Source organism: Palaemon carinicauda, chromosome 16 (genome assembly GCF_036898095.1).
Source record: "Palaemon carinicauda isolate YSFRI2023 chromosome 16, ASM3689809v2, whole genome shotgun sequence".
Classification (NCBI taxonomy): domain Eukaryota; kingdom Metazoa; phylum Arthropoda; class Malacostraca; order Decapoda; family Palaemonidae; genus Palaemon; species Palaemon carinicauda.
The window spans coordinates 15,069,408-15,079,407 of record NC_090740.1 but is presented as its reverse complement, the minus strand read 5'-3'; the positions used below and the strand labels follow the sequence as shown (position 1 = coordinate 15,079,407).

At 35.3% G+C, this 10,000-nt stretch overlaps 1 pseudogene; it reads left to right on the top strand.

Moving 5' to 3' along the window:
• LOC137655656 (zwei Ig domain protein zig-8-like) overlaps positions 1 to 10,000 on the top strand; it is a 531,763-nt pseudogene that overhangs the window by 142,456 nt on the left and 379,307 nt on the right.

Below are 10,000 nucleotides of genomic sequence, written 5' to 3'. Positions count from 1 at the left end.
TTGTTACTGTTTTTAGAATATTTTATTGTTAGTTTTTTCTCATACCTTTTATTTATTTCCTTATTTACTTTCCTCACAGGACTAGTTTTCCCTACAGGAGCCCTTGGGCTTATTACATCTGGCTATTCCAACTAGGGTTGTAGCTGAGCTAACAACAACAACAACAACAACAACTACAACGATAATAATAATAATAATAATAATAATAATAATGATAATAATAATAATATCATTATTATTATTATCATCAATAATAATAATAATAATAATAATAATAATAATAATAATAATAATAATAATACATAGAATTTTGTTAGGGTTCATTTTCATTCACTATGATGTGGCTCTCTGTTGAGAGAACCAACCACAACAGGTCTTTGAATAAGTGATTCGTTTCTTCCAGGCCAAGATATATATAGTGCACATTCGATTAAATATTAGTTAGCCAAATGCAATCCCTGAGGAAAAAGAAAGATTCTAGTCTTGTAGTCATTATAGTTTTTAGCGCTAACTTCTCTTTGTAGATTTTAGTTTTAAATGGTCTATTATAAAGCAACTACCACAACAGTACAATTCTTATTTCTCTGAGTTTTAAATTCTCAGCCAGTGTTAACTTTAGTTTAAACAAAACTACAACAACAACAGCACAACTCTCATTTTTCGGAGATTTAAAATCTCATCCAGAGTATTGACTTTAGTTTTTAAAAATCTTCAACAATAATACCACAACTCACAATTTTCTGAGTTTTAAAATATCCGCCAGAATATCAACTTTTGTTTTCTTAAATCTACAACAACAACACCGAAACTCTAAATTTTCTGAGTTTTAAAATCTCAGCTTAATTATTAAGATGACCCGGAAAGAAAAACTAAAACTAAGACCAGTAGTAGAATTACTCGTTCAGAATACAGTCGTTTCTATAAAGAATCTAAAGAAAACTTTATAAAAGATAAAACAAAGGAATTCAATCCATTCATTGACAAACACCAACGATATGAACGAAATCAAAAGACTTTTTTTTCAGGTAAAGAAAGATAGAGAATATAAAATACCTACGTGAAGATATTTTTTTTTTCAAAATGGAAAAAATATATAAAGCATGCTTCCCCAAATGAAAAGATAGCCATAACTAGAAAACCTATTCTGGGAAAAAGAAATCCATGATTAATTAGGATAAAAAAAATGTATGAGACAAGATTGAGACATCAAATAATCACGAATAAAATCTGTTTCATCATTCCACGTCTTCAATTCTGATTCCGGTTTTCTGATTCCTTTTTTATTCTTCTTTCATTTAAACTTCCCCCATCAACTTTCTGTCACCCCCTCCCTTCCCTTAACAACCCCCCAAGGACTCTCCCCCCCTTTCACTAACACAACCCACCACCATCTCGTCCCCTCACCCCTCAGGCGAACATCATTTATGTCCCTGGGAGAATATTGAAACAATTATTTTCATAATACTTTTTTTTGGGAGGTACCAACGTTGAATGAAAGAGGAATTTTAAATTTTATTAGAAATGATTCACTTCAATATAATAAACCTTTTATGAATTTTTGTATATGATCTATGGTCATGCTTAAAATTTCCATTGATTGATGGATTCGCATCTATAAACTTGCACAGCTGCTGGTTAGGTCTGGGTTGTTAAGGGCATCTGGATTATGGCATTTTCTCCGCTGTATCTAACTTTTAAGGTTATTCATTTCCATAAATGAAATTTGATGGATAATAATGATGAATGGTGAAAAGAGGTTGAAATCGTAGCTCTGAACCGGCAACAAATCTTAGTTTCATGGTTGATTATATCTTAATATTTCCCCAGTGAAATATAGATCTATGGTAGAGACCGCACCATTAATTCTTTTCCCATGATTCATTTTTATACATATAATGTTGATATAATGCTTTTAAAACCATGTTTCTTATTTTTTTTTTTTTTTTTTTTTTTTTTAGAAATCACCTAACTTTATCAATGAAATTAGAGTAGGTGTATCATATGCAAATCAATATATCCCTCCCGTTATTCTCAAATCACATAATTCAAATAACAGTTTTTTTGAATTCTCACCATCTCACCAAGAGGTCAGAGGTTTAAAGACCACTCATGAATGGTAGAGGCAAGGGACAGTGACATTGCCCTATCAAGCGGGACAATGCCCTCCAGACTGACCGTATATCATATGATCAGTGCCCAAGGCCCCTCTCCACCCAAGCTAGGACCAGGGAAGGTCAGGCAATGGCTGCTGGTGACTCAACAGATAGACCTATAGGTTCCCCCCAACCTTAGCTTACAAGGATGGTAAGGTTGCTGACACTGATGACACTAACGAGACTGAGCCGGACTCGAACCCCCGACTGGCAAACACCAGTCAAAGACGTTGCCAATCAGGTCACAATAACCCTAAAGAAAATATATCTTTGAACGGTAGTAAGTATATAATGAAATAACATACGTAACAGCGATAAAAGTGGCCTATTTAGTTACGATAGCAAACAGACTTGCTTGCGACTTCCCTGAACCGGAAGTTTTCGGTGTACTGCTCGCCAGTCTTGACAAATGGCAAAATGGTTGGGGGGGGGGGGGGGGGGGGGGAGTAATGACAGAAGAATAGGTCTACAGAGATATTCCATCATTTTGATTTCTGATTTCTGCTTTACTCTGCAGCGGAAAATATTTCCGCATAGTTATCAAGGTTGGAAAACTATTTTATGGTATATAAATCTGTCTTATATTTATAAAATGAAGTCTATGTTTTTATATCTGTTGATCTGAAATGTATGTTGAACTAAAACTAGCATAAAGTATAGAAATCGTGGGCGTATTTGGTTAATTTGGTGGATGTTTTCATAGTTTTTGGTACTACAGCGTTTAAAGGCCGTTTTCCTTACCAGACGAAATTCTTAAGCAGAACTAGTGGCAACACTGCTGCTCGCCAGTATCTGATCCTTAGGCTGGCCTTCGGCAGGGTTTAAACATTTAGGGTAATTACCTTAGTTTGAGGTAATTTGCATGGTTTCAAAGTAATTTTCTTAATCTAATGATAGTTTTAAGGTAATTTCGGCTTTACTAGCTTCAAATTTAAGGAAATTTGGAAAGTGTTAAGGTAATCTAAGTTAAAAAGCAGCAGCATCTAAGGTAGTGGACACATGCTCAAGTTTAAACACTGCTTCAAGAAATCTTTCATTATCCGTGGGACAACATGGATATCTACGTGTTTCCTTCCTTCCCTTTGATGAGGACACTCTTCAACAAGACAAGGGCATCGCAAGACGTATTGATGACCCGTTTACAACGCTTCCAAAAATCTAAAACTACTGTCAGATCTTTGCAAAGACAGGATATATAACGTTTACAACTCTTCCAGAAGTCTATGATTACTGCCAGAAACTACTGATATTTTGGCAAGGACATGAATTGTTGTATGACTCCTTCGGCATAAGAAAACTGCGGAGTTAATGGAGCTCCTATGAAATATTCATGAACGTTAAAGTAAAACTGTTTGTCACTTTGTTTTGGACATAGAATAACAAACTTCAAATTAGCCTTATTCACATTTTTTCACTATATCACAAATGTTGGTGATTATGACAGCAATTTGTATCACCTTGTTGCATTTATGGAAGAAATGTAGCTGTGCATTTTCTTGAAAATATTTGCATAAACTGAAAAAAGAATTTTTGTGTCACTTATTGGCCCAATTGTATAAACAAGAACAGAAACTATCTATTAAATATACTTCTTAACAAATGTATTTTGAATCGGCTTGGATCTCAATAATGAAACAATTTTCATCCATTAGTCTGTAGTAGAATAATGAGGCAATGTCATATCTACTATCATGCTTAAATATCCAGGACATTCCGTCCTCAGCCGGCCCCCCCAACCATCCACATAACCACAGCCTCATTAATACCTCTAAAAATTAAATTGCAGTAAGTGAAGGACCTCTTGTTACGTTGAACACATATATTAGAGTACTAGACTATTCTGATCACTGGCAATGCAATTTTATATATGAGAAAAACAATATAATAAGTCTGTATGTGATGCGTAGGAGACTTATTTCTTAGAATACTCGGCGTAGGACTATTTTAAAGGTTTTAAAGGCCACTCACGAATATCAAAGGCAACGGTCAGTGATACTGCCTTAGCTAGCAGGACATTGTCCTAGAGACTGAACTCATATACATTACATATGATCAGCGCCTAAGGCCGGCCATACACTATCATGTACACCTGACAGGTACGCCTGAATAGTTACCTTTGTCAGGTATACCTGATAGTGTATGGCTGGAAAAACACGCCTCTCAGGTGACCTGACAACTGATGAAAATTCGATCAGTTCTGCCTGACAGGCGAGTAAACTTGATGTGTGTGTGGCGGTTTCATCAGGTGTATCTAAACAGGTCTTTCAGTTATTAACAATCATTTGATGTGGAGAGTTTAAATTTTTTTGGTTACAGCTTTGTAATTTTGATTTATTTTAAAGTTGAGTTCCTTTAATCAAGGGAGATATAAGGGACAGCAACTCGTTGTACACTGATTTATTCATGAGCAGAAAATTGTTATAATCAGATGGTTCATGTCTCAATTCATTAAGAAGATTGATATGAGTAAATTTATTTCTGCGTTGTAGCCATTCCTTACACCATTGTTTGCGTTTCTTTCGTCTGTTTTTACATTTCTCAAAAGCTACAAATAATAAGGAAAGAAAGAACAACTCATCTTCTCGAGAATCCTTGGTGAACTGACAAACTTGACAGGTATGCATGAAGAGTGTGTGTGCTCCTTAGGTATCAGGTATACCTGACAGGCGTAATTGTTCAGGTGTACTTGTCAGGTGTACATGATGGTGTGTGGCCGGCCTAAGTTCCCTCGCCCTACAAGCTAGGGAGGGCCACTCAATGGCTGTCGATGACTCAGTAGGTAGGCCTAAATGCTCCCCAACCACCCTACTATCTCATCATTAACTCACAAGGATGGTGAGGTTGCAGACACTACAAAAGTCTATGGATCTTGCCTGGAACTCGAATCCTGGTCCAGCAGCCACCTGTCAGAGACGTTTCCAATAGCTTTTAAACACTTTGGAAATATTTATCTCGTTTTCGTTATCTTGTGAAAATACCCTGGACCGTTGCCTCGACCTAAATACACAAAGCCTGTGAAAATTCATTTAGTTATTTTCCCTCCCATGCTTTCATAACCCGACGAGACATCCCTTAATAAAACTTCTCTCTCTGCATACGAACCCGGTAAAATGTGGGCCCTCCCCCTCCGTCCATGAATATTAAACTGTTATTTGAAATACAGGGAAGCTCTTGCCTCATATGCAAATGATCTTATTAATTTGATGCGTGCATGACTTCATTTTGAAAAGATTTATTCATTTGCCTTCATTCTATCCGTTGTCCTATTAATATTCTTAAAAGTATTGGATATCTTTAAGAATTCAGCATCCCTAAAAAAGATAGTGGTTTCCATTAAAAATAGATTGAACTAACAAACTTAATAGTGCTTTGAAGTAGGCGAGCTTGTTTCGCTATGCACGTGTACTTCTTTTTGAAAAGATGGATACCTGAAATAAAAATCTGATGCAAAGGAATTGGTAAAATATTACAATTTGTTGAAATAAAGAACACTCATTTAAATTCAGATATAATTTCTTTTTATGTTATCTGGCAGCCTGGTAATGCCATTTTTTAAAGACTGGACTTTGATATCCATACCACTTAATAAGGTGTCTTACGTAATCTCCAAACTGCATAGGATTTTTGTCTCTGACCTCCAGTTTTGCAACGCCAGTGCAATCTTTTTTTATCTTTTTTTTTCTTTTTTTTCTTTTTTTTTTCTTTTTCTTTTTTAAAACTTTCCTCCCTTGATACTTGATATTAAGACCTGAGATTCCTACCTTATATAGAGACCTGATGAAGACCTCTAATAATTAATTTTCATTAAGAACATAATCATAATTATTAAAGTATATTGATAATAAATACAGTATTTGGACAATATGTTGTGCAGAAACACGGATGAATCTCTGCAAAATTCACTCCACTAAGTAATTAAAAATTGGTCTTCATTCAATTTTAACTATCGGAATTTGCAGATGATATATATATATATATATATATATATATATATATATATATATATATATATATATATATATATATATATACATATTTATATATATATATTTATATGTATATGCATATATATAAATATATACACATATATACATATATATATATACATATTTATATATATATATATATATATATATATATATATATTTATATGTATATGCATATATATAAATATATATATATATATATATATATATATATATATATATATATATACATATATATATATATATATATATATGCATATATATAAATATATACACACATATATATATATATATATATATATGTATGTGTATATATATGTATATATATGTCATATATATATATATATATATATATATATATATATATATATATATATATATATATATATATATATATTTCTATTTCTATACAAACACACACACACACACACACACACACACACACACACACATATATATATATATATATATATATATATATATATATATATATATATATATATACACTTATATATATACACACATACGTGTGTATATATATATATATATATATATATATATATATATATATATATATATATATATATATATATATATATATACTTACATATATACACACATACACACACACACACACACATATATATATATATATATATATATATATATATATATATATACTGTATATATATATAGAACAGTCTCTCTTTCATCCCTATCATAATATAATCATTGTTGGGACCTAAATACTATAAAACTTTATCGTCTAACCCTTCGAAAGCAGATATGAACAAGTTATATTAAGAATGATAATGTAATATTGTCAATTATTCTTTTTAGCGATTAATTCTATTGAGTTTGTAGATTGAACATTGAGGGATTACATATTTCGAAAGTGAAAATTCAGTGATATTTCAATCTCATGAAAGCAGTCATACTTGATGCTTGTTCAGGTGATGGATGACTTTCAAATTTGATTTTAATGTCCTTAATTTTATTGGCTATAATAGCCTTCCAGACTTATATGCAAATGGCGTTGATTAATTCTGTAAAGAGATAACCTTATCAACAGGTTAGAATAGCGCCAACGTTATCCCTGCGTGTCGTAAGAGGCGACTAAAAGGGACGGGACGAGGGGGCTGGGAACCCCCTCTCCTGTAAAAAATTCCTGCGAGACATCGACAAGGAGATGGAGCTGGGGGGAGAGTGACTGCTCCCCGCACTCTAGTTTTGGGGTGTTTAAATGTGCGTGGATGTAGTACGATAGAGAGTAAAAGATGTGAGATTGGAAGTATGTTTAGAAGTAGAAGGATGGATGTATTGGCCTTGTGTGAGACAAAGATGAAAGGAAAGGGTGAAGTGATGTTTGGTGAAATGTCTGGTAAAGTGTCTGGGATTGAAAGGGGAAGAGCGAGAGAGGGTGTGGTGTTATTGCTGAGTGAATGGATGGCAGGTAAAGTAGTGGAATGGAAGGAGATATCATCTAGGTTAATGTGGGTAAGGGTTAGGTTGGGTAGGGAATGTTGGGCGTTTGTCAGTGCGTATGGGCCAGGTAGTGAGAAAAGTGAAGAAGAGCGGAATGAGTTCTGGAATGATTTAACTAGGTGTGTAGAAGGACTGGGTAGAAGGAATTATGTAGTTGTTATGGGTGACTTAAATGCTAGAGTGGGCGCTGGAGAGGTAGAAGGTGTCATTGGTAAGTATGGCGTACCAGGTGAAAATGAGAGTGGCGAGAGACTGGTAGACATGTGTGTTGAACAAGAGATGGTAATAAGTGCTAGCTTCTTTAAAAAGAAAGATAAAAATAAGTATACATGGGTAAGAGTGGCAAATGGAAGAGTAGTAGAAAGGGCATTAATGGATTATGTGTTGGTAACTAAAAGAATGTTTGGAAGATTGAAAGACGTGCACGTGTTTAGGGGTATGGCTAACGGTATGTCTGATCATTTTTTGGTGGAAGGAAAATTAGTTGTAGCAAAAGAGTGGGGGAATAGAGTAGGTGGATGTAAAAGGGAGGTAGTGAGGATTGAAGAGCTAATAAAACCGGGGGTAAAAAGTAAATATCAGGAAAGGTTGAAAATGGCATATGATGAGGTGAGAGTAAGAGAAACTGGTAATTTAGAGGAGGAGTGGAAGTTAGTAAAAGAAAATTTTGTTGGGATTGCAAGTGATATATGTGGCAAGAAGGTTGTTGGAGGCAGCATGAGGAAGGGCAGTGAATGGTGGAATGAAGGAGTGAAGGTGAAAGTGGAAGAGAAAAAGAGGGCTTTTGAAGAATGGCTGCAGAGTAATAGTATAGAGAAGTATGAAAAATATAGAGAGAAAAAGGTGGAAGTAAAGCACAAGGTACGTGAGGCAAAGAGGGCAGCTGACCTGAGGTGGGGTCAGGGATTGGGTCAGTCATATGAAGAGAATAAGAAGAAGTTTTGGAAAGAAGTGAAGAGAGTAAGGAAGGCTGGCGCAAGAATTGAAGAGACAGTGAAAGATGGAAATGGAAGGTTGTTAAAAGGAGAGGAGGCAAGGAAAAGGTGGGCGGAATATTTTGAAAGTTTGCTGAATGTTGAGGATAATAGGGAGGCAGATATAATTGCGGTTCCAGGTGTTGAGGTGCCAGTGATGGGAGATGAGAATGAGAGAGATAACAATAGATGAAGTGAGGAGAGCACTAGATGAAACGAGAGTAGGAAAAGCATCTGGTATGGACGGTGTGAAAGCTGAGATGTTGAAGGAAGGGGGTGTGACTGTACTTGAATGGTTGGTGAGATTGTTTAATATGTGTTTTGTGTTGTCAATGGTACCAGTAGATTGGGTTTGTGCATGTATTGTACCATTATATAAGGGTAAGGGAGATGTGCATGAGTGTTGTAATTCAAGAGGTATTAGTTTGTTGAGTGTAGTTGGAAAAGTGTATGGTAGAGTATTGATTAATAGGATTAAGGATAAAACAGAGAATGCAATCTTGGAAGTACAGGGTGGTTTTAGAAGAGGTAGGGGTTGTATGAATCAGATTTTTACAGTTAGGCAGATATGCGAGAAATATTTAGCAAAAGGTAAGGAGGTGTATGTTGCGTTTATGGATCTGGAGAAAGCATATGATAGAGTTGATAGGGAAGCAATGTGGAATGTGATGAGGTTATATGGAGTTGGTGGAAGGTTGTTGCAAGCAGTGAAAAGTTTATACAAAGGTAGTAAAGCATGTGTTAGAATAGGAAATGAAGTGAGTGATTGGTTTCCGGTGAGAGTGGGGCTGAGACAGGGATGTGTGATGTCGCCGTGGTTGTTTAACTTGTATGTTGATGGAGTGGTGAGAGAGGTGAATGCTCGAGTGCTTGGACGAGGATTAAAACTGGTAGGCGAGAATGACCATGAATGGGAGGTAAATCAGTTGTTGTTTGCGGATGATACTGTACTGGTAGCAGACACAGAAGAGAAGCTTGACCGACTAGTGACAGAATTTGGAAGGGTGTGTGAGAGAAGGAAGTTGAGAGGTAATGTGGGTAAGAGTAAGGTTATGAGATGTACGAGAAGGGAAGGTGGTGCAAGGTTGAATGTCATGTTGAATGGAGAGTTACTTGAGGAGGTGGATCAGTTTAAGTACTTGGGGTCTATTGTTGCAGCAAATGGTGGAGTGGAAGCAGATGTACGTCAGAGAGTGAATGAAGGTTGCAAAGTGTTGGGGGCAGTTAAGGGAGTAGTAAAAAATAGAGGGTTGGGCATGAATGTAAAGAGAGTTCTATATGAGAAAGTGATTGTACCAACTGTGATGTATGGATCGGAGTCGTGGGGAATGAAAGTGATGGAGAGACAGAAATTGAATGTGTTTGAGATGAAGTGTCTAAGGAGTATGGCTGGTGTATCTCG